We start from the raw sequence: 24017 nt of genomic DNA on the forward strand, positions 1-24017 counted from the left end.
CCCAAGTCTCTGAACATAAGAGCAACATTGGAAATCAGGATGAAAAGTCTCCTGTAGCCAAGCATCTCACTGCTGCAGGCCAAGAGGTTTGTAGGCTGAGGTTCCAGAGCATTGAGTTAGTGAATCCCTTGAAAAGAGGGAACAGGGACTGCTTACTCTCACAGAGAGAGACGTAGAGGAGGGGACAGGGACTGCTTACTCTTACAGAGAGAGACGTAAAGGAGGGGACAGGGACTGCTTACAGAGAGAGATGTAAAGGAGGGGACAGGGACTGCTTACTCTTACAGAGAGAGACGTAAAGGAGGGGACAGGGACTGCTTACTCTTACAGAGAGAGACGTAAAGGAGGGGACAGGGACTGCTTACTCTTACAGAGAGACGTAAAGGAGGGGACAGGGACTGCTTACTCTTACAGAGCAACACGGTCTCATCAGAAAACGTAAATAAAGTACTTAATCGACAAAAGGAAAAAAGGTACACAATGTACGTTATGTTATACAAGTAATTTACATTACATTTTGTATCGACGAAAGTAAATATTTTTTAATTTTAATTTTTTTTTAAGTTAAAGCATGATTGAGAGTCAAACAAACAATGCTGGTCATTGGGGGGCGAGTGCACTAGATCAAGCCACCCACCCCGATACAAACAGCAATAATATGATGATAGAAAGTTAAGGTTACGGTTGTGGTTAAGGAGATAGTGTGGTTAGGGTTAGTTTAAGGCAACAGTGTGGTTAAGGTTAGTTTAAGGTAATAGTGTGGTTAATATTAGGGTTAGTTTAAGGTAACAGTGTGGTTATGGTTAGGGTTAGTTTAAGGTAACAGTGTGGTTAAGGTTAGGGTTGGGGCGAGGCTATCAGAAAAGTGTTTCTCGTGGTCTTGAGCAATGCCATCTCGCTGAAAATGTTAACTTTCTATGTTAACGTTAAACCACACCATCATCATAGTATTGCTGTGTTTGTATCAGGATGGGTGGCTTGGTCTAATGGCTCTCGACCCCCCACCCCAAGCATTGTTAGTTTGATTTCCAATTAGCTTTTTTCCTTTTACTTTAGCTGGTACGAAACGTAAATAATATTACTTATTGACATAACGTACATTATATACCTTTTTCCTGTGATCAATTAAGTACTTTATTTACATATTTTAACCTGTAAAGGAAGATCGGGCTGTACAGAGAGAGACTATGATGACTATGATTGTCTCTCTCTCTCATATATATGTGTGTATTTTCCACCTAGCCAGTGTAAAAGATTAAAGATTGATTGATTGAAAACGTTATTAACAGATTGCAGAAAGGGTACAATACAGTATGGCTCAATACACACTAGGGCTGACCTTCGAAGCTTTTTTTGGCAATCGAAGCTTCGGGGCCGAGCTTCGATTTTAATTCGAAGCTTCAAAAAAAAAAAAAAAAAAAAAAAAAAAAAAAAAAAAATTTTTATCTTATGTTGTGGGACTTGTACAGCACTTTCGTAAACTTTGTTGTTTTTAAATGTGCTCTATAAATAAAGTGGGTTGGATTAATTAATTAAGTAGCCCCTTTCGTGACTGTGACGCATCCAACAAGGTTTCACTCGGCTGTGTGATTTAATTCAAGGTGGATCGCTGTTGTCGTTTGAACAACTTCAGATTTCATGGGAACTACCAATCCCCCAAATCAAGAATGTTTAAGATGAATGAAGTAAGATTTTGATTATTTGAAATATGGCCTGTGTAGACTAAACTATGCACAGAATTATGTCAGTCTACAAGGTCCGGATTCTACATGGTCCGGCAATGTAGACCTTGTAGACTCCACTACAGACCAACAGTGAATGTTCATGCATTTTTAAGAAGGGCAACTTCCACAAAAAAACAAAGAACTCACCAAAACATCTCAGTAGCACCTTATCTAAATGTTATATTTCATATATGGAGATTCATATTTATTTATGTATTGCATGCATTTCTACATTTTATTTCCTATTTTGTTTATTCATCCCAGTATCTTTCTTTCTTATGTGTGGAATTCTACAAGGCGCGCCCACACACACACACACACACACACACACACTTACATTTAGTCATTTAGCTGACGCTTTTATCCAAAGCGACTTACAAGTTCTGTATGACAAGACAGCAAGAAGGGTACAACTCTATCAGCTGAGTAACAATGTTCATCAAGTGTTGCGTGTTACAGTGTAGGTTAGTTTATTAGGACAAGTGCATGACAGTAAGGTTAGTCACGGTTAGTTTTTTTTTTTTTATCATTTCAGATAATGGTTGAAGAAGTGAGTCTTTAGTCGACGGCGAAAGATTGGACGGGATTCGGCTGTCCTAACTGGGATGGGTAGTTCACACACACACACACAAATCGAAGTAAAAAAAAATTATTAAAAAAAAAAAATTGAATTTTTTTTTTTTTTAACTTCGATTTTTTTTTAATGTTCGAAGCTTGTACCATCGAACGAAGCTTCGAAGTATTTAAGACAGCCCTAATACACACAATTGTTAAGGGTATGCAGACCAGAGAAAGACTTTCGTCGTTTACATCAGGGTCCCCCATTTTCAATTCATCATGACATTTATTACATACACGACATACAGATATACAGTACTGTTACATCCAGACATTTATGACATGCAAGACATACAAATATACACTACAGTACTGTTTAAGAGACGGATCATAAAAGAACAAGAAACTGTACATTGGGTGGGTGGGTTTGGACATTTACCAGGGCCAGTTTCGAATGGCAGCCTCCCATAGGTACTCTTTGAGAGCAGTTTTGAAGGAGGGTAGGGATTCACATTATTTTATGGATGTGGGTAAGGCGTTCCATATTGTTGGCATAATTTGCTAAACGTGTTTAGTCTAGCTAACTAAATGTACAAATCGATGTGATTGGCTTAGACCGTATTCTGTACGGTTGGCTGGCTGACTTGTGTTGTGGATTGGGGGTGGCCAGCTGGCTATCTGGCAGTTCATAGTGCAGTAGCTGGCTAGCTGGCTGGCTAACATTGGCCAATATACTGTAGCTGTAACTGAACGCCAATGATGCTAGCCTTATGTGATCTTATGAGTTTCAGTTCATAAGAAAATACTTTGACTATAATGGTCAGAAGTAAATGAACTTAGATGCTGTTATGCTTAACACCCAGTAAGTACACTTTACTTAATTTCTAAGATTAGATTAGATCATTTAGTCCGGAGTCCGGACTTTGAGAATGCCTCTGTTAGACCTACAGTATAATACCGCCAGCTGCTATAACAAAACCAAAAACGATCGGTATCGGCAGTGTATCGGCCGATATGGCTCATAGACTATCGGTGAATGGTGGCAAAAAACGTGATCGGGGCATCCCTAACGCCTACTATTTATATGAATGATATTGTCAGGATCATCGCTATGCGGATGGCACTATTGTCTATAGCAGGGGTCTCAAACTCGCGACCCATTTGCGGCCCGTGGGATGATATTTTGCGGCCCCCTACTTGACATCAAAGTGTAGTGTTAATGCGGCCCGCGCGCAACTGTTTGCAGAGTCGTTGCGCGAGAGTTGGACGATTATGGGGCTGCGGCACTGCAGATCCAATGATCCGCACGGACGTTAGACGGTGTTGCACTCGCTACACCCAGTCTGTAAGCTGAATGAATGAATGAATGAATGAATGAAAACTTTATTTAACCTTGTGCATGCCTAACAATGGGGGAAACCCCTGGGGATTGGTGTCCTTTTTGATACATCATGTTTAAAGCCATATAATTTTACCTGTTTACTATTTAAAAAAAAAAAATCTACCCATGATTAACAGTAATAGTATAATCTCAATATATCTCTCAACATATTACTCATATTTATGAATTATAACCACTCAAACCTGTGTTTGTTTGATAGAACGTGTTTTTCATCGAAAAAAACGGATAAATGTTGTTTTTGACCATATTTCCCATATTTTTTTTTGATAAATACCAATTAGAAATATCTCGACGTACCTCTGAATACGAATCAAAAAAAATATTAAAGATTCGATGACTAGTTCGGCCAGAAACGGCGTTGAGGCGAAACGTTACTAAGTGCTCAACTGGCTGCGGGCGGTTCGAAAAAAACGGATAAATGTTGTTTTTGACCATATTTCCCTTTTTTTTTTTTTTGATAAATACCAATTAGAAATATCTCGACGAATTACCTTTGAATACGAATCAAAAAAAATATTAAAGATTCAATGACTAGTTCGGCCAGAAACGGCGTTGAGGCGAACGTTACTAAGCGATCAGCGGTTCGAAAAAAACTGATAAATGTTGTTTTTGACCATATTTCCCATATTTCTTTTTGATAAATACCAATTAGAAATATCTCGACGAATTACCTCTGAATACGAATAAAAAAAATATTAAAGATTCGATGACTAGTTCGGCCAGAAACGGCGTTGAGGCGAAACGTTACTAAGTGCTCAACTGACCTAAATATGCTGCGGGCGCTTCCATGTGTTGCTGCGGCAGGGATCTTGGGCTCGCCTCGCTGGTGGGACGAGAACCGGACCTGATCCGTTCAGGACACTTCCTCGTTGGCGCGCGCCGGCTATGGGGGTCTTGTTTTTTGGCGTGTGGCGCGCTGTGGACTGCGCGGTCCGGTTCGCCTCTGGTTCTGTCTTGAAAATCCACTCGCTCCCCCCCCCCCACCACCACAAAACCTGTGTCCGGAGTTTCAATGACCGGCAGCCCGCCACAGCCTAACTCACCTCCCCCTGAATTTTGGCAAAGTTATCTGTGGAGCGATGACGCCACCATGAGTTTTACATCGGTAACAGCACATCCCGGCAATTACAAGGTCCTTATCTCGTGGAATATGCAAAGGGTGGCAAGATATATCGAGAATTGAACGAATAAGAGCAGATTTAAAAATGCTTAAAAATGCCGTTTTAACATTGAAGTGGATGGGAGTAGAAAAAGGGACTAGGGGTGAACGAGTCACTAAATCTGTAACTATTTTTCTAGAGTGTTTCATGTTATAAGCTTTTCACACAATGAACATATATGTAAAATTAAGATATTTACCCAATTTCATGAAATAATAATAAACACAGACACCGCTGTGCTCACACACACACTCAAAATATTTCAAAAAAGTAGAAAAAGACCCCAGGGGTGCACAAGGCAGATTGCAGAATGGGTACAATACAGTACGGCTCAATACATACAATTGTTAAGGGGATGCAGACCTGAGAAAGACGTTTGTCTTGTTTCCATCAGGGTCCCCCATTTTCATTTCATATAGACATTTATGACATACACAACATACATGACATTTATGGCATAGGGACATATAGGTCACTGATTCTTGAGTCGGGACAAAACACTTTTTAATATTATATTTTGAGAATGCACACTATATTGATTAGAGTTGTATATTCATGTAGAGAAAGGTCTGAGCTATTTAACCATGTAAAGGTGCGGGCTCTACATAGAAAAACATTTTGAACAAATTCACATGTTTCCCTTTGAAACTTGATTTGGGTTAACTCCGTCAGACACACAAAAAAGTATATAATTCTAATTATTCCAGTCCAACAAGAATCTAAGGTTCTGAAGTATGTTGTAATAGTGTTTAGTTACTCTGGTATGCAATCAAATATAATATATAAACCTCAGGTGTAATTTCACACTATTCTGAAAACACAGATTTAGAAATATTTGCATTTTCAAACTTTGTTTTTAATTTTGATATGATAAAAAAAAAGATCATTAAGTAAATAAGACAAGAGGATGAAGATCTGATGCTCCTTTATTACTTAAACAACATAAACTGAAGAAGGAATTTGTATTTTCCACAGAATTAACAAAAACAAAGATCTGACGGAGTTGACGAGAAACTGACAGAGTTGACTAAATTGTATATGCATCTCTGATAAATGAACACATGCATTTTTAAACAGATGGAAGTGACAATGATAAGAACTAATAACTCCTTGTTAATGTTAATACTGAACATTTTGTTAACTCAATTGTAATAACAACAAACTTTACATACACTGTTTCCAACTATTACAAAATGCACTGTTTCCAACAACAAAAACAGTCATGGAGACCAGGACCCCTTCTTCTCGTCCCTGTTTTCATCTACCCAACTTCCTGATCTCCACTTTCTCACCCACTTCTCCTCTTCGTTTCCTTCTGCATTTCCGATTAGTTTCACTATGATGTCTTGAACTGGGCAGAAACAGAACCTTTTCTGTTGGACCATGGGGATGCAGAAATTCCACTTTCACATCTTGTTGATCAGTATCCACATCGATGGTCTTGGCTAGCCACCAGTGGTCATCATATTAGGGCGGGCCATACTTTTGTGCAAACATGAATTTTAAAGAAATCTTAACATGAGGGGTGTCTAAAATATGTGTTTCTTGTGGGGAATTAAAATATAGGAAACATTTTCGGATATGATAACTCTAACTTACATCATTTTGTATTTCAAACTGGCAGATTTGACCATTTTTCACCCCTTTGCAGGGCCGGACTGGGGGAATTATTCAGGCCAGGAAATATAGTGCGAAATATAGCCCAAGTCAGGCAAATTTTTAAGCAGGGGGTCTGGGGGTCCCCCACCAGGAAGATTTTTGTTACAATGACTTAATTCCCTACATGCTGGTGCAGGACTTTTAAAATGTTTACCCTTTAAATGCCATTGTTTGTGATGGCATCACAAATTATTGTTAAAAAACACACACATTTAAATATTTTCAATATATCAAATGCAAAGTGGATTTTTCTGGGGGGGATTATTACAGGCTAATAATTGTTATAATCATCATGTGTCAATGATTAGCAACAACACTGATTTTGATGGATTTTTTGTTTTTGTAATGTCAGACTTAACAACTCAGAAAAGTTAGAGTATTTCATTTTTAATCTGACATTACAAGAAAAATTTAAATGGTTATGATCAGGACTGAAGTTGAATAAAAGATTTATGCGGGGAAAAAATGACAGGGGATGATGATGATGCATGGTAACATTAGCTATGTTAGCTAGCTAGCATGTTTATTTTTATCACTGACTAACCTGGTGGTCCCGTGGTGCAAGAAAACATTTGGTCAATGTTGCCACATTTAGCGGCAACATTTAGGGCGTCCCGTCTCTGCTCCATGCTTCCTCTTTTTTTCACTGTTGAAGTGTTGAAACATTTCATTTCCAGTAATTCCCATCTGACTGTTCTGTGAAATACAAGCAGTCAGCAGTATGTATTTTTCTCTCCCTCCCTCTCTGCCCCACCCTTCCTCTTTTTTCCACTGTTGAAACATTTCATTTCCAGTCATTTCCATCTGACTGTTCTGTGAAATACAAGCAGTAAGCAGTATGTATTTTTCTCTCTTTCCCTCTCTGCTCGACCCTTCCTCTTTTTCCACTGTCCATCTTCAAGCGCAGGTTATGCTTGAAATTTTTTGTCTTTCGCTGTCTCTCCCTGTCATTTTGCAGAAGTGCCATCTGCCATTCCATTCGCCATCTGAAGACATGGCTCAAAAGGGACTATACCTAGACACTTAGCTTAAGGCACCCTTGCATGTTGTATGAGTCTGTATGTATATAAATGTTAAATGGTATATGTGATGTGTTGTGATGTCACGTTTTGTATGATGCATGTTTTAAGCATCACATTCCCCCACCCCCCTACAAGGACCACAATGGAAATAAGCTGAGCTTTTTTGTGTTTCATCCTTGGCAGTATATCCTGACTGTGCTCTTCTGTCACATGTTTATTTTTTATATTGTCAAATAAAGTCATTCATTCATTCATTCATTCATCTCAACTGTCAATCAGTTGTATGGCCTGGTACCGCCTCCACCAATCACATGCGGCTCCCTTTGTGTGTGTGTGACAGACAGACAGAGCTCCCGATGGCCAGTCCGGGCCTTCGCCATACATGGATGCCAACATGAATCTGAAGGAAATCCTAACATGCAAGGTGTCTAAATGATGCATTTCTTAATGGGGAATTTAAATATGAGTACATTTTTGGGATAGGATAACTCTAACATACATAATTTTGTATTGCAACATTTCGAAGATTTTAAAAGATATGGGAAATAATTTATAATGACAAAGCCATCATTAGCACTATCCATCATCACACATCGTCACACGTGCAGAGTTCAGGAAGAAATCCTGGACATTCTGTGTTACACCCTGTATGAATGTTGGCTTTTTCTGAGGATGCTCCTTTTCTCTCATTAACCCAAAGTCTTTCATTTGTTGAAGAAGACGATACTTTTTAAGAATCGTGCCTGATGACACACTCAGTGCTGGTTTTTGGCGCCGTGGGCCAGGAGTTTGTTTGTTTGTCTTCAGCTCTCTTCTGAGGATGTGGTGGAATAGCAGGGCCTTTTGGATTTTCTGATTCCTTACTTTGCTTCCTGATAGCATATTCTTTGTTTCCGTGCCTGGAGAGTCCAGTGGTGATGTACAGTATTCGTAGCCTTTTTTCAGCACATTTGTTTTTCTCAGGTTGTTTTGTTGCTTTGTTACATTTGTAATCTTCTCTTTTAAAGTTTGTATTTATCTTGAATGCCTTTTTCGTGTTTTACTTTGTTTCTGTTCCTGTCTGAGAGACTCTCTGCGCTGTCTGGCATTGTTATCTAGAATATCCTGATCTGGGGGGGGTGTCTGCCTCCAGCACCGCACCTTCACAGGACCTTTTCTATCTGCACCTTTTCTGGACCTCTCTCCAATATTTTCTCCGATACCTCTGTGCCCTGTCTCCCATCTTGTCTATTTCTATTACTTTTTTGTCTTGAACCCTCTTTTTCCACCTTTGTCTTTCCTGCTCTTGCATGACATGTTTGCTCTCTTCGTCACTGTGTAATTCTTCTCTTCTCTTTCATTGGTACTCTCTATTTCTTCTCCTTCGCTCCTCAACTGACAATTTCTGTCTAGCCATGCTTTCCTATAATACAAAAGTCATGAAAATGTATTAGAATAAGACTATAAAATCAGGTGTCTATTTACTAAACATGATTGATTGATTGACGTTAAAGCTGCAGTGCGTAGTTTCTACAACTAGATGTTGCAAACATCTTCACACTGGCTTGTGCAGACAAAATCCATGTTCAGTGGAAGCAGTGGGAGAAAATTCAAAGACATTCATTCCAATAATCCTAGGGTATATTACAACTAGTGCTGTCAATGGATTAAAATATATAATCATGAATTAATCGCATTTTTTTTAACATATCTTTTTTTATCTACCTTAAACAGATATTTTTCAAGTTCCAAGTTTTAATAATCTTATCAACATGAGTCAACAAATGCTTGCTTTATGCAGCCATTTAACACAAAAGGATGACCCTCATGCATTGCAAATTTGCATCAAATTCAAAACAGAGTGATGCACAAAATAACTTAAAAGAAAATAATAATTTAAAACAATGAATAAAGTGTGCATGAAATAATAGGGGAAAGAAAACGTTAGGAACTTGTTACATTCACCCACACAAGGGCTGAGTAATCACACACCCCCCCTCTCTCTCTCTCACACTCACACTCTCCCGGCTCTCTTTCTCTCTTGCCCCTTCCTCATCTCTCTCACCCCCCTCTCTCTCTATATATATCTCACACACACACACACACACACACTTCAGAAACAAACATAGTATCAATGAGAGCATCAATAATACACCTGAGTGAAGTCTAGTAATACAAAAATAATAATAATCTTAAAAGTTAATCGTGAGTTAAAAAAAATAGTGGCGTTAATAGAATCGGGCGATAACGCGTTAATACCGTGTTAACTTTGACAGCCTTAATTACAACTGATAAGATTGTGACAACTGACTAGCAAAGAATTATCCTGTTGATCACTCCATACCATAATGTATTACACTATGGATGGAAAGTCAGAGAAAGGATGATGCAGCAATCTAGACACGCATGGACCAGTCCTATATTAAGAATTATTATAAAGATATTAAGATGAAATCAAATCAAATAAAATTTATTTGTAAGGCCCGACAACACACGTTAATGTCCCCATGGGCCGTACACGTCTTCTTTAAACAAGTCAAGAAGAAACATAACAATAAGTCAAGAACAGAACAAGAACACCATAAGGTCCAACAAATTTAAAAGAAATGCAAATAAATTAAAGAATGCAAGCACTCCCAGACATACCCCACGCGAAGGTAAGGAACAACTCACTAAAACCTAACAAATATCCACAGTTTACCACCGTGACCCTCTGCTCTGATGATCTAAGTAAACAGTATAATAACAAGAATAACTGTTTTCTTCTGTCTTGTATCTCTTCTGGGATATGAAAGGGCAACATGGAACTCCTTCCCCGCTCTATAAGAGGCAAGAGTGTAGATGTTTGGTAGTGAAAACTACACTGCACCATATTTTACATCAATCAATCAATCAACGTAGACAAGTGATATATTTATATTTATTTATTAACACATGTGCTGGGAAAGTAAGACAATTATTCAATAAGCAGACCACAGCCTGCCCATGCTCTGATGCATGCTATTATATGCACACTTCTGTGCAGATAAAACTCTGAAATAACATTTAAATCCTTTACCATGTTCAAAAATAGTATAATAATAGCATATTATGAGGTTATTGATGGATTTGTCAACTCCATCAGTTTACACGTCAACTCCGTCAGACACACAATCTGATGGAGTTGACGTCTGACGGAGTTGACAAAAGGGCACACATTTTCCCTCCAAGCCTGTATTGTGCACTGCAGCTAGCTAGTTTTTTTGGCAGTTGCTAGCTGTCTTAATAATCTCACTGAAACACTTGAATTCAATCCACTATTGTTTTTTTAAAAGTATAATAACGGAGAGACGGTGTTGACATGTTCCAGCTGTGACCATCGGAATATTGACATTGTTTGTCTAAAATATCAAAAAGTGTAAAACTTACCAGACCATGTGTGGTAGTGTTGCATTCACCACATTGAGGGGAAGGAAAAGGGGTCCTCAGGGATAGAGCTAGCCATGCTATTGCCTGATTTAATTAGGTTTATGAAAAGGTCTGACAGAGTTGACATAAACTGAGGACACAACTTTGATAGGTAGATTTCTATGGGCAATATTATTTGAGTTTCATGGCATGCATTGTTTTATACATGTATAACCCTTATCTTTGATTTGATATGTATGTTTTCACAAGTGGAGAGGTCTTTCAAGCTTTTTTGGGCTGGTCAATAATGTAACCCCTTGCTGAGGACAAGATAATTAACATGGGAGCTTCTAACCACAGATTATACATTTAAACAAATATCCCCCAAAAAACAAATATATGTGCTAAAACATAACATCAGTATACACAATACCTTTAGATGTAACTTTGTGAGTATATCACTCATTATGAATTTCTTTATTTTTTATATAAATTAGACTTTTCTATGTAGGACATGTTTTGTCCCAACTCTCAAGAATCAGTGAGGTATTTAGTACCGATACATTTGTGACATAAGCGGTATTCAAATCTACAGTACTGTTACCCCTAGATCCTGACAGAGTATATACATATGATGGGGAGGGGACTGTACATTAGGAGGGGGTGGGTGGGTGGGAGGGAAATATACATACGGCGGGGAGGGAATATATACATGCAGTGGGGAGGAGACTGTCTATTAGGAGGTGGTGGGGGTTTTGGGCATTTACGGTGGCCAGTTTCGAATTGCAGCCTCCCGTAGGTGCTCTTTAAGAGCGGTTTTGAATGTGGGCAGGGATTCACATTCCTTTACAGCTAATAGCAGTCACAGAGGCTCTGGCTAATAGTAACGTTATCATGTTGTGATTTTCGAAGCAAAATAAATATTCAACATTCTCTTTTGAGACTCCGCCTCAGACTCTTATCCTTTGGCACTTGGAACTTACTGGACTTTGCTTGCAGGTCTGCAGCCATTATTGCTGGATTATGAATAGCACCAACTTTAGCCAAGGTACCGTTAGCAAGCTAAGCTAGCTGACCTAGCTCGTCTCCCCGCATTTCCATTTGATAACGTTAGTCAGCTAACGCTAGTCAGTAGCTACTTGACTTAAATACGATTCACCGTGGGTGCATTATTGTTGATAGACGGACAGTGTCAGGTCCTGGAGAAAGGACAGGCCATCATCTGATTTGATGTAACGTTAAAGCGGATGTTGTTCCAACTAGCTAGCTTTTCAGCTGTTAATGCTACAGTATAATAACACCAGCAAGTGAAACACATCCCGTCCGAGCTCCCCGTCACACGCTCTGTCGGGGACAATGGAATTTAAGAAAGTGTATCTGCTGCTAAAATGACAAACAGCATCACACTTTAAAACACGTTGATTTTATAATCATCACTCTCCGCAGGAGATAAATGACGTCATGCGATCGGAGGCTACAATTTCCGATACTGGTGAATGAATGAAAACTTTATTTAACAGATTGCAGAATGGGTACAATACAGTACAGCTCAATACACACAATTGTTAACGGGATGCAGACCAGAGAAAGACTTTCGTCTTGTTTACATCAGGGTCCCCCATTTTCAATTCATAGTGTGGTCTTCAATTCATATGCCTTTTCATAGATAGATAGATATATTTATAGACATTTTACAGCAGCAAGCATGCAAACTAAACGGATGTCCTGATGAATTGAAAATGGGGGACCCTGATGTAAACAAGACGAAAGTACTTCTCTGGTCTGCATCCCCCCAACAATTGTGTGTATTGAGCCGCACTGCACTGGTATCGGAACAACTCTAATTTGAATGCAACCTTTCCTCAAAATTCAGTACTAAGAACCACAAAAATAAATGGAATGAAAATCATATCAAGCTGCAAGCAGAATTATTGTTAAATCTATGTCACAATGAGAAAAAGCAACCAAGTCCTCACTCAGTGGCAAGAAGCCATTCTCTCTCTCTGATGCATATAATAAAATAATGTATGACTGAAGTGATGGAGACCATGTTTGAAGGCAAACAAAAGCAAATCCCCCTCAGATCGCACAGCAACCAGAATAACTGAAATACTGGCTGGTGATTTGATTAAACAGCTTTGTGATAGAATAAAAAAAATGCACAGTGCATTTCCATAGCTGTGGATTAGTCCACTGACACCACTGAGAAGCCTATGTTCTGCAGAACCGTTCATGTTCTGAAGAACTGTTCATGTTCTGAAATGTTATTGCTAAAGATTGAGAAGATTGGATCAGTTGTACTTTTTTTTGGAATACTTGAAACCCTTTTTTTGTGGAATATTTGATGCGACCCAGCCTCACCCAGACTCTACCTCCAGCGGCCCCCAGGTAAATTGAGTTTGAGACCCCTGGTCTAGTGTTGTTGACTCTGTACAACTACCCATTAAAAATGTACAACTCTCATTTAATACTTTGCAGAATACGCTTGTTAATCTTAAACTGGTACTCAAACCAAACAAAGTTCATGCTCTTCTCTAACATCTAACATCTGTGAACATTTGCATATACTGTATCTACTGTGAATGAGTCTATTATTGAGCGTTAAAGAATATAAATACCTTGGCATCTGGCTTGATCAGAAATGTACATGTAAATGCCATGTAGATAACCTTGCAAGTAATCTGCGACAGAAGGTCGGCTTTTTGTACAGAAACAAATCCTATTTTCCTATGCTTAGCAGAAGGAGGGTTGTTGAAGCTATTTCTGTTTTGGATTATGGACAGTTTATAGACATGCTGCTGCTTCTACTATAAAGCCACTTAAGGTCCCCAGAGTTTGCACTGAATTAGGAAAATCTGCTTTTAGCTTCTGTGCCCCCGACACATGGAATCTTTTGCAAAGCACTTTAAACTGAACACTTGAGTATCCATTGGGCAGTTTAAATCTATAATAGCCGACCATTTTTTTTTATTCATTTTAATTGTTTAAATTATTTACTTTTCTGTTTCTATAATATTTTTTGTTTTATGTATTGTACCTCTCGACATAATTGTAAATGTTCTCTCGAGATAAAATAAAGATTGAAATAGAAATTATGACAAATTGAAATGGCTGGAAAAGTTTGATGGGCCATTTATTTTGGTGATATAATGCAAATCTTATATAATTTATTGATGTGAGGTTTAAAATAAAGTTAGATTTATTGGAATATGGAGATTTTCTTCAGATTCATCACAGTATTATGTCACCTTGAAAATGATGGTAATTAGAATCATGGAAAAACATGCATAAAAACCATTGGGGATATAATTTGAATGATTGCCTCGTCTTTGCATGATTTATTTCAAGCATCTGTATGAACACTGAAGATGGATTTACCCTTTAGAGCAGTGGTAATTTTTTTTTTTTGGCAGCATCCCCATTGTCTGTGCTGAATGTTTGTTAGTGTTTGATATTTTTTGTTGGTTTTTAGTACTTTTAAACATCCAATTTCAGTAAGTAGTAGTTTTCATTTGATCCTATAATTTTTTCATTCACCGATTTGTGGACTTTTTTTGTGTCCTGAAAGGTGCCTTATAAAAATAAAATGCATTATTATTATTATCATCCAGGAGGGAAAAGACACTTTGGATAGTAGGGACTGCATCTCTGCCTGTCCTGGCCGCGTCTATTCTTTAACTAACGGATTTCCAGTTCCGCGTTCTGCGATCTGATTGGCCACTGACGTTTCTGGTGCGATCTGATTGGCCACCGACGTTTCTGGTCATGTGACATGTGCGCCCAATCGAGTGACGCGCCCATTTCCGCCTCGAACAGCAGCAAACTACCTAACGCCTAGTTTATCACTGGTTAAGCTTAGGAGACTCTTTCGAAGTTGGTTAAGGTTAGAGTTTGGAATCAGGGCTGGTGTTCTATCGCCCTGCTCTAAGACAAACTCTAACCTTAACCAACTTCGAAAAAGTGCCTAAGCTTAACCGGTGGCAGAACTTGCTGTCACACGATTAGCGCGACCAGAAAAGTCAGTGGCCAATCAGAGCGCAGAACGCGAATGCGGAACTGGAAATCCGTTAGTTAAAGAATTCAGGCGTCCCGGCCGCGTGAATATTAAAGGCAACCAACTTTTGTTCAGCTTTTCGTTCAGCGTTTCTCTGATTGTCAATCAATCCACTAGCACACGCCCTTGCGGCAAGAGAGACGCGGCAGAAGCGCTGGTCGAACCAGCGGTGTTCTGTTGTGTGACTGTACTACAGCGGTGTTCTGTTGTGTGACTGTACTAAACTCTTCCACCACATGACCGACATTTGACATACAGTACACCTCCTATCTATGTTGGGATTATGTTTGGTCATGACAAAACAATAAAAATCGCTACCGTTAGTAATGCTGCCACCACCCACTTCAATGACAGAGCTCTCATATTTGCGAATGCATAAACTATATCTTAAATTATGGCGATGTGTCTAATATGGCTGTCGCGAAGTCATTGATAAGCGATAATTTAAGATATAGTTTATGCATTCGCAAAATATGAGAGCCGCTGTCATTGAAGGGCTTCTACAACGGAGGAACGGCCGCTGCTGCTGCTGGAGCTGAACCGAGTCAAGCCGCGAGCGGCGCACGGAAGCCGGGGATAAACCACCGCGTCGCCCCGCTGCGCTTCAGGCTCAGCAGCCTCCACGGGCGAAATAACATATAACGTTACAGTTCCACACTGATGTACAGTGAGTGTCTAATATGGCTGTCGCGAAGTCATGCCTCTCCCTCTGAAAGCCCATCCACGCTGTGTATCATAGAGACATAGAGCACTGGGTTTTATCACTGGAGATATATTTCTCACTCACCATTGTATTTTGCGCCATCTGACAATATCATAATAATGTGTTTTCTATATTATATCCACAATCATTCATCTAAAAAATTGTATGGGCTTTGATTAAACATGTAACCTACACCTACTGTAACTTACTGTACCTCTGCTTCCTACAGCACAGCAGGTAATGGCGTTAATCAATGGAACGCGAAACATAATAACGCTACGCTTTCTAGTTCAGCGCATTTCATAACTGTATGGGCTTTGTTTATACACGAGTGAATCTGGTAGTTGGTTGTTAAAAACGCGAAACATAATAAAACGCGAAACATAATAACGTTACGCTTTCTAGTCATTTCATAACTGTATGGGCTTTGTTTATACACAAGTGAATCTGGTAGTTGGTTGTTAAAAACGCGAAACATAATAACGTTACGTACGCTTTCTAGTTCAGCGCATTTCATAGCGCTCCACTGCTACCGCAGCTGAACACAAGTTGGTTGGAACAGCAGCCCAACACAAGTGCATTGGTACACAAGTTGGTTGCCCGCGCTGCCGCTCGCTTGCTCCTTGGATTGCGCTTGCCTGCGCGTGGCCAATCAGAGAAAAGCCGAACACAAGTTGGTTGCCTTTAATATTCACGCGTCCCGGCCAGGAAACACTTTGCAACTGTGATCTCCTCTGGCAGTAGTTGGATATTGTAATGTGTGGCAAGGGGTTGCAGCAATTCCACTGAGAGAAACTGGTCTGAGTGAGGCTGGATAACATGCCTGTATGCCTCTCATAAGTTGTTCTCCAACTCATGAGAACCTGCTCTCAAGCTCTTGCAGCATTCTGTCGAGGACTGGATAGAACAGTCTCTGTCTCAGCTGATCTCCTGAGCTGAGGTCTGAGCTTGTGCCACAAGATGACTCAACTACATACTCGTCCATCCTTTTCTGCTTCCTCCTTTGGCTGGTAGTATGTTCCTCAATCCCAAGGCCATTACATATGGCCTTTGTCCTGTCATACATGTCCACTGCCATCTCTGAGGTGCGAGAACCTTTGAGTGTGTCATGCACTGTGCTTTTAAATAGTACAGAGCTAGAGCTAGGTGGTCTGTAGGTACTGTATATTTATTTCATAAAGTGTTATTTATTTCATAAATAGTGTTATTTATTTCATTAACACTTTGGTTGCCTAAGGTTAAATTCATGATATACCATAGATTGCCAGCGCTATTTGTCTATGGAGAAAGTCCCCTTCTTTGCAGGGCTATAACTTTTTAAATTCTATTGCTACATTGCCATTATTAGGGCCCATTCAAAGTCCTATATGTATTGTTCATTGTGTAGCAACGTTAAACTTTTTCATTCACATATTCATAGTAAAGTATGGTCTAATGCAGGGGTCAGCAACCTTTTTGACATGGAGTGCCTATTTTAAATATAGTTGTAACTAGTGTGCCTCAACAATATTCCATGCATCGTATTTTTTTTTCTCTCATAATCAGGTCTTTTTAATGATAATTCTTACATTATTACATCATTATTGTTATTGTTATTATTAACAATATTATTATGATGGTTGTATCAACCCTAAATCTGAGTTGGGGAGGGGGGGGGGGGGTGCAATGCAGACAAACAGCTGCATACAGTGCGACCATTTCACTCACATTTGCCCATTCATTTTTGGACACAGCACACACCATAGCTCCACCTACAGGCCTAATGGAGAACTGTACAAAAATAAATAATAATAAGTTACCCAAACTTAAAAATATTGAGTTCAGTTACTGTGCTCAGTTTTCAATCCATAATAAGTTAACAGAAAAATAAGTACACAACCACATTATTTCAACCTAATAAAACTATGTTTATTGTCATTGTTTTAAGAACACAAGTTGACTTGGTAATACTCACATTTTGAGTAAGAAAAATGGCTTTTAACATGTGCAATGTTCAATGAAATAATAGAAAAATAAATAATAAAATGTGTTGATTAAGCACTGGTCACAATGGTGACCGTAATAATGTTTTTGTTATAAGGCTCTGCAAATGTTACTGAATGATGTAGCAATGTATTTCCAGCTAAATTGAAATAATAAACAAATAAAGGGTTTCAATTAAATATGTGTACTATTGTCACGTGACACAGCTCAGAACACCTCAGAACACCTCAGAACACAGCTTCATCTAACGAGGCGTCGCAAGGTTTAAGTTTAACTGAGGCTAACGTTAACATGATGGCACACACAGTGCACACGCAAAGCACACTGTGCTCCACGAGAGAGAGAGAGAGAGAGAGAGAGAGAGAGAGAGAGAGAGAGAGAGAGAGAGAGAGAGAGGTTCAGCACCACATGCACAGTGGACAGCTCCCCTACACATACACATGCCGCGTAATAATAATAATAATAATATATGCGCGATTGTGCGTATGATCTATTATGCGTAGAGCCCTGCATATGCACGTTCAAGTTCAAGTTAACATGCAAACCGATGTACAGGAAAATAAACAGCAGCCTACCTGTCGCGTCAGTGTTTTGCCTGGCTGAGCTCCGGTTATTTGGGGGGTGTAATTAGTCACTTTAAGCTGGACACATGCTTCGGAGTGGTCGGTTGTCAATCGACTCCGGGAGGGGTTGAGCACGTACTTCATGTGCGAAAAGATCTGCTCACAGAGGTATGTTGACCCGAAGACCGTCAGCAAAGCCATTGCAACGTTCCGTTGACATGGTGGGGATATCTGTTATCCTTGCTTTTATTGTCTCTTTATTTGGCAAGCCTTCAAACAAAACATATGAGGTACAGATAAAAGCCTATATACGTCGCCATCCGTGAATGGCTTTCCACGTTTTGCAATGCAATGAGCAATGCGATAGCAATTGCTTCAGTTGCGTGTTTTTTAGCGCTTGTGAACACTTTGAGGGTGCTGGCTTGCTTCCCATACCTGGCGACGGCACGTTTAATGGATTCTGCCTTATCCGCCTGATCCTTGAAACTTGTTTTATGCTTAGTCTCGAAATGGCGTTTCACAGATGATGTTTGGCAAACTACATTTTCCAAACAGAAAGAACACATAGCACGGTCCTTCTGACGGTCCACAAACCCGTAATCGTCTGTCCACGAGGGCTGGAATGTGCGAATTTGCTTTGATTTCTTAGCGGGGGTTGATCATGACACTGCACAGAATGCAACCTCAGCACTGTGTGTTACCTGGCGCGACTGCTGCGGGAGGCCGGCGGGAGGCCGGCTACAGCGGAGCACATGGGAACAGCTGATTGCTGTCATAATATAGGGGTGTGCAGAACAGTCGACTTACAAAAAAGAACCTGTGGGAGGATTTCAACAAGAGATATGCGACAACAGTGCAAAACATTTCACAATAATATTTCAAAGCGAAGTAAAGCGAAGTAAAAAAAAAAAATAATAATAATAATATATATATTTTTTTTATGCTGCCCCCCCCCCGCGTGCCTATGGAAATGGTCCCGCGTGCCTAAGCAGGCACGCGTGCCTAGGGTTGCCGACCCCTGGTCTAATGTATAAGTATGTTTTCATCTCTTTCTGCAGCTTTCTCCAGAACGTGATCTATAGCCCCAAATGCATTATATTGATGATGAAATACAGTTTGATGGCAATCAGCGCGATATAAAAAATTCCAACTAGACGTACTTCTAGAAGTTACTACACGTCATCTGATGTTGACCGGATGGGCGAGGGGGCGTTTATAATTCCGTGGGCAGCGTTATACCAATCATCTAATGTGGGTCAAATGTTGATAATAGCAGTTAGTATCTAAGACGGTAACGTTACACGCTGAAACTCACCCCAGTCTCCGCGCGCCGTTGGGCGATCATCGTCGAGTAGAAATTTTATCATTATGGGATATATTTTTACCCGGTCCATCTCCAGCTTGTATAATGGTATATACGTCCAAATCATGTTGTTTATCGAGTTATTGCCAATCGATCACCGTGTAGCGTGACGAGCCAGAGTCCCATGAACCATAGCGAGCGCCCGGAAGTACTACGGTCGTCATGACAACCTCTATTCAACATCCTGTTTTGGCGATTGCGCCGATCGGCCACCAGATGGCGCTCCTGAACCGCCAGAGAGCTCAGTGGGTCCTGCTGGTGGATCTCAGGCCAGCGGAGGGACATTATGAATCCGATCGCAGATTTTTGAAATATTGATATAAGGACGCTGTACAGCGTCCCCCGGCAACTTTAGCATGGCCAGCAAAGACGTGAAAAGACGTGTCCCGGCACTCAAAGTGTTAATAGTGTTATTATTTATTTCCTGACTTTTTTTTCTGTGAAGATCCCGGAAAGGGTTATTAATATTTGGTTATGTGTGGCTTTCTGGAAAACAATAAATGTTTACGTTTAGGCACCCCTGCGATTGTCACACTTTTTCTGTTACAAACTGACCCCGGCCCCCAACAGAGAAGGGAAAAGTGATGTGGCCCTCACAGGAAAAAGTTTGGGGACCCCTGTTTTAGAGCCTTACCTCCTCCTTCATTCACAGTTCCTTTAAGTCCTGGTGTTTTAATGCAGTCCACCAAGTAGACGGATAGTTTCTTTAGTCCCAACAGAGAGGGGTGACTGCAAGACGCCATCTCCTCCACTGTACTGGATATCAGGGGGGCTGTGGCCTAAAAATACCAGATAAAAACAGTAACAATAAGAGTCTTGCAAAGTACAACGTTCACTCTCCCCAGAGTAATTGTAGATTGACAGGTTTGGCTGAGTGTTTTTTTTTTATGTTAGACATGTCTTGTCACTGGTACTTGATGATGAGTGTCACCTTAAAGGAATAGTTCAAGAGTTTTGGACATCAAGTGGTATGAAATACTAAAGTAGTATAGTTGATGCAGTGCCCTCAGTTTACACATAGTCTCTTGGTCGGAGTTCTGACCTGGAAGACGTTTTAATCATCCACAGCAGAAAACAGCGTGCCTCATTTTCTATGCTTCAAGACCCAGCATTTAGTGACGTCACACTGAGACTAGTTCAACACATCATGTCACTCTGAAGCATTTAGTGACGTCACACTGAGACTAGTTCAACACTCATTCATTTTACATTTAGTCATTTAGCTGATGCTTTTATCCAAAGCGACTTACAAGTTCTGTACGACAGGTCATCAGGAAGGATACAACTCTATCAGCTGAGTAACAATATTCATCAAAGTGTTGCGTGTTACAGTGTAGGTTAGTTTATTAGGACAAGTGCATGACAGTAAGGTTAGTTAGGGTTAGATACATTTTTAATTTTATTTATTATAATTATTTTTTAACATCATGTCACTCTAGTCTGAAGTAGGGCTGACCCCTATTAGTCGAATAATCGACTAATCGATCGAAAGGAACCGTAGTCGACTGCCAACCTCTTAGTAAAAAAAAATAATAATATTAAAAAAAGAAATGCATCATTCTTTCCTAAACAAAAGAGGCCTAGAAGCGTGGCTAACGGTAATGGCACGCATACCAGAGGCTAACTGCCTAAGAAAACAGGCACAGAGGCACTGAAAGAGGATTTCACCCATCTAATGAACACACTAGACAAATATCAAGATGTATCCATCTGGTGGACCAATTGCATGCTTTTGCAGAGGACAAGAAGCCTTCCGTTGACTCCTTCAGACATTAAGCACCCCCCACAGCCCAAATGGTATGATAAAAAAAATATATATATATATATATTGTGACAGGGTTCTTTCTAGACTCCTCAAAAAACTCCCACAAACAATGGCATAGTCGGAAAAATGGTCTTGGTGTTGTTTTATTTCCCAGCCTCCAAGGTGCAGAGGTGACATTTCATAACAAGTGACATAAACAAAATAAATAACTAAACTATACTACCTCTGCAGTCTATCAGATGCGTTCCACAATAACGGCATCTGATAGACAAAACACTTACTGGGTGGCGCTTCCCTAGTTACCCATTTTGCAACCGTTATCTGGTGAAGCACCACCACAGAGACAAACAGACTAACAATACACATACGTAGAGCTGCCGTGGTATTGATGTTTTCCTTACTGCACAAATTTGCAAAATATTTCCAACCGCTGCGGTTATTACCGCACACACACAAAAAAGAAAAAGTTTGCCTGCATTTTTTTTTGTAGTCTACTCTTTATAGCATATAGCCTGCCTCTAGTCTAAATGTCTATCTTTAGAGGATGACTTTGCAGCATGAATATTGTTTGGGATTCGGCAAGCACGCATTCGTTATTAAAAGTGAAACACGGATTCGAAGTCTGCCCTCTGGTCGTGCGCCGTTCACTCTGTCGCGGGCAGGGGTGGTAGCGGCGCGCCCGGCTGTTAACCCCCCGACCCTTTCTTCTTCTTATTATTATTATAACGTTACTACTTATGATTACAAAGGCATTCGTTTTGTAGTTACACATTCAATAACATCAGCGTATTTACCGGACCATAGCAAGGCAAGCGTTACTCAATTCATATCTCAGTTCCTTTCTTTGCTCAGAGCGTGCCGAGTTGTACCCATTCTGCGGTCTGTTAATAAAGTTTTCAATCAGACAAGTATATAGAACGAAGGGCTTTTATTATAACATTTGTTGCAGTAAAATCATCCCCCTGAGGAGCGATGGTAATCCACTCCGGTCTCCGGCGGGAGCTAACGTATTAGCCGTGTTGTGAGCTCTGATCAATGGCTGACATTCAGGAAGTAAAAACCTAATACGCGTTTGCCGATTGGTGGTAACACACTGCAGGACGCTCCAACGTGTGACGCGTCTCTCTTCTGACCAATCAGTGGTCTGCAGTGTTTCATGTGACTTTTCTGGTACCCAATAGGGTCGCTTGGAACCTTGACAGAGGAGTAGGGTATATCTGCAGAGCCGCAAGCCCAACGAGAACAGGGTACTTTATTATTATTATAAAAAACAGCGGTGATGCGGTATTCATCCTAACTCTGCGGTGGGCGTGATGTAACAGCGATACCGCGGTAATACCGATACCGCGGCAGCTCTACACATATGGCACTTCCCTCAGTCACCTACAGTGTAACTGGTGCAGGGCAAGAACCCAGAACCTTGGGCACGCAGCCTTCATGACACCTGCACTCCTCCCCCTCCACAGGTGCCACACATAATTAATTAACAAGACTAAACAGGTGCTACACATCAATTGAATTACCGTTTCCTATACACACATTATCTAAAAACAACCTCCAACACCAAATACCCTCACAACCCAATAAATAAATACATATACACAACACAATAAATATATGTATGAATGGATATATGAATGTATGTATAAATGCATGTATGCTTAGATTAATGGATATGTATGCATGTTTGATTATGTATGAATGTATATGATGAGTGAATGTTGTGTGTATGTGTGCGTGCGTGCTGCCCCGGCGTCAGTGACAGACCCACTCTGTCACATATCTATACATATATATATATATATATATATATTATACTTTATTTATTTATATATTTCTTTTTCATAGTCGACTAATAGTCGACTATCGGCTAATATTGGCGACTACAAATCGACTATAGAAATCCTTAGTCGGGGACAGCCCTAGTCTGAAGCATAGGGAAAAATAACTTTTGCCTGCAGGTTATTGTGTGGAATAACACTTTTCTGTCTCATGACCTCGTTTGCTGCCTGTCTGAAGCTTCCCGGTTCACTCAGAACCAGGCCAGAACTCAGACCACGGTACTCTGTCAGTTAACACATTGGTCGCCAAAAACGGCTTACGACGTGTTTGCCTGCCATGCGTTGAACGCCAAGAACGACGAAAGCCGTTTTTGATATTTCATTTTTTCGCCATGGCATTCATAATTCATCCAGCCAACCTCCGACCCTGCAGCGGGACCCTGAATGAGATTGCAACGCCTCAATACCGCCGCCTGGTGGATGGTCGGGCGAGTTACACTCAAAAACCGGAAGTTGTGATCGGTGCGTCGAGGAAATTCCTCCGGCAGTCACATCTCGCTACGGGACTACAGACAAACACTGACATGCATTTGGATCGCTTCCATAACGCAATAATCTATATGATTTCGGCGTTTATTGCGCCATACAAACCGGAAATGGATCTAGGCGATCGACGTCAAATAATTGGGATCTTTTTCTTCCAGTCTCATCGGCGAACGGTAAGAGGACAGTAGCGTTATTTTCAGCCCGATTGTGCATTTCTTTGTTTGCAAACAGTCTGATCAATATATCAACCCATACTACATAAAGACGTTACTGACGATAAAGGAATTATAGATGACCCCCGCCCCCCCTTTCCTCCGCGCATGATGAAGCATAATGTATACCGATCATATACATTTGAATTTTTTAAT

This window comes from Notolepis coatsorum (assembly GCF_963971535.1).
Source record: "Notolepis coatsorum genome assembly, chromosome: 9".
In the NCBI taxonomy this organism is placed as follows: domain Eukaryota; kingdom Metazoa; phylum Chordata; class Actinopteri; order Aulopiformes; family Paralepididae; genus Notolepis; species Notolepis coatsorum.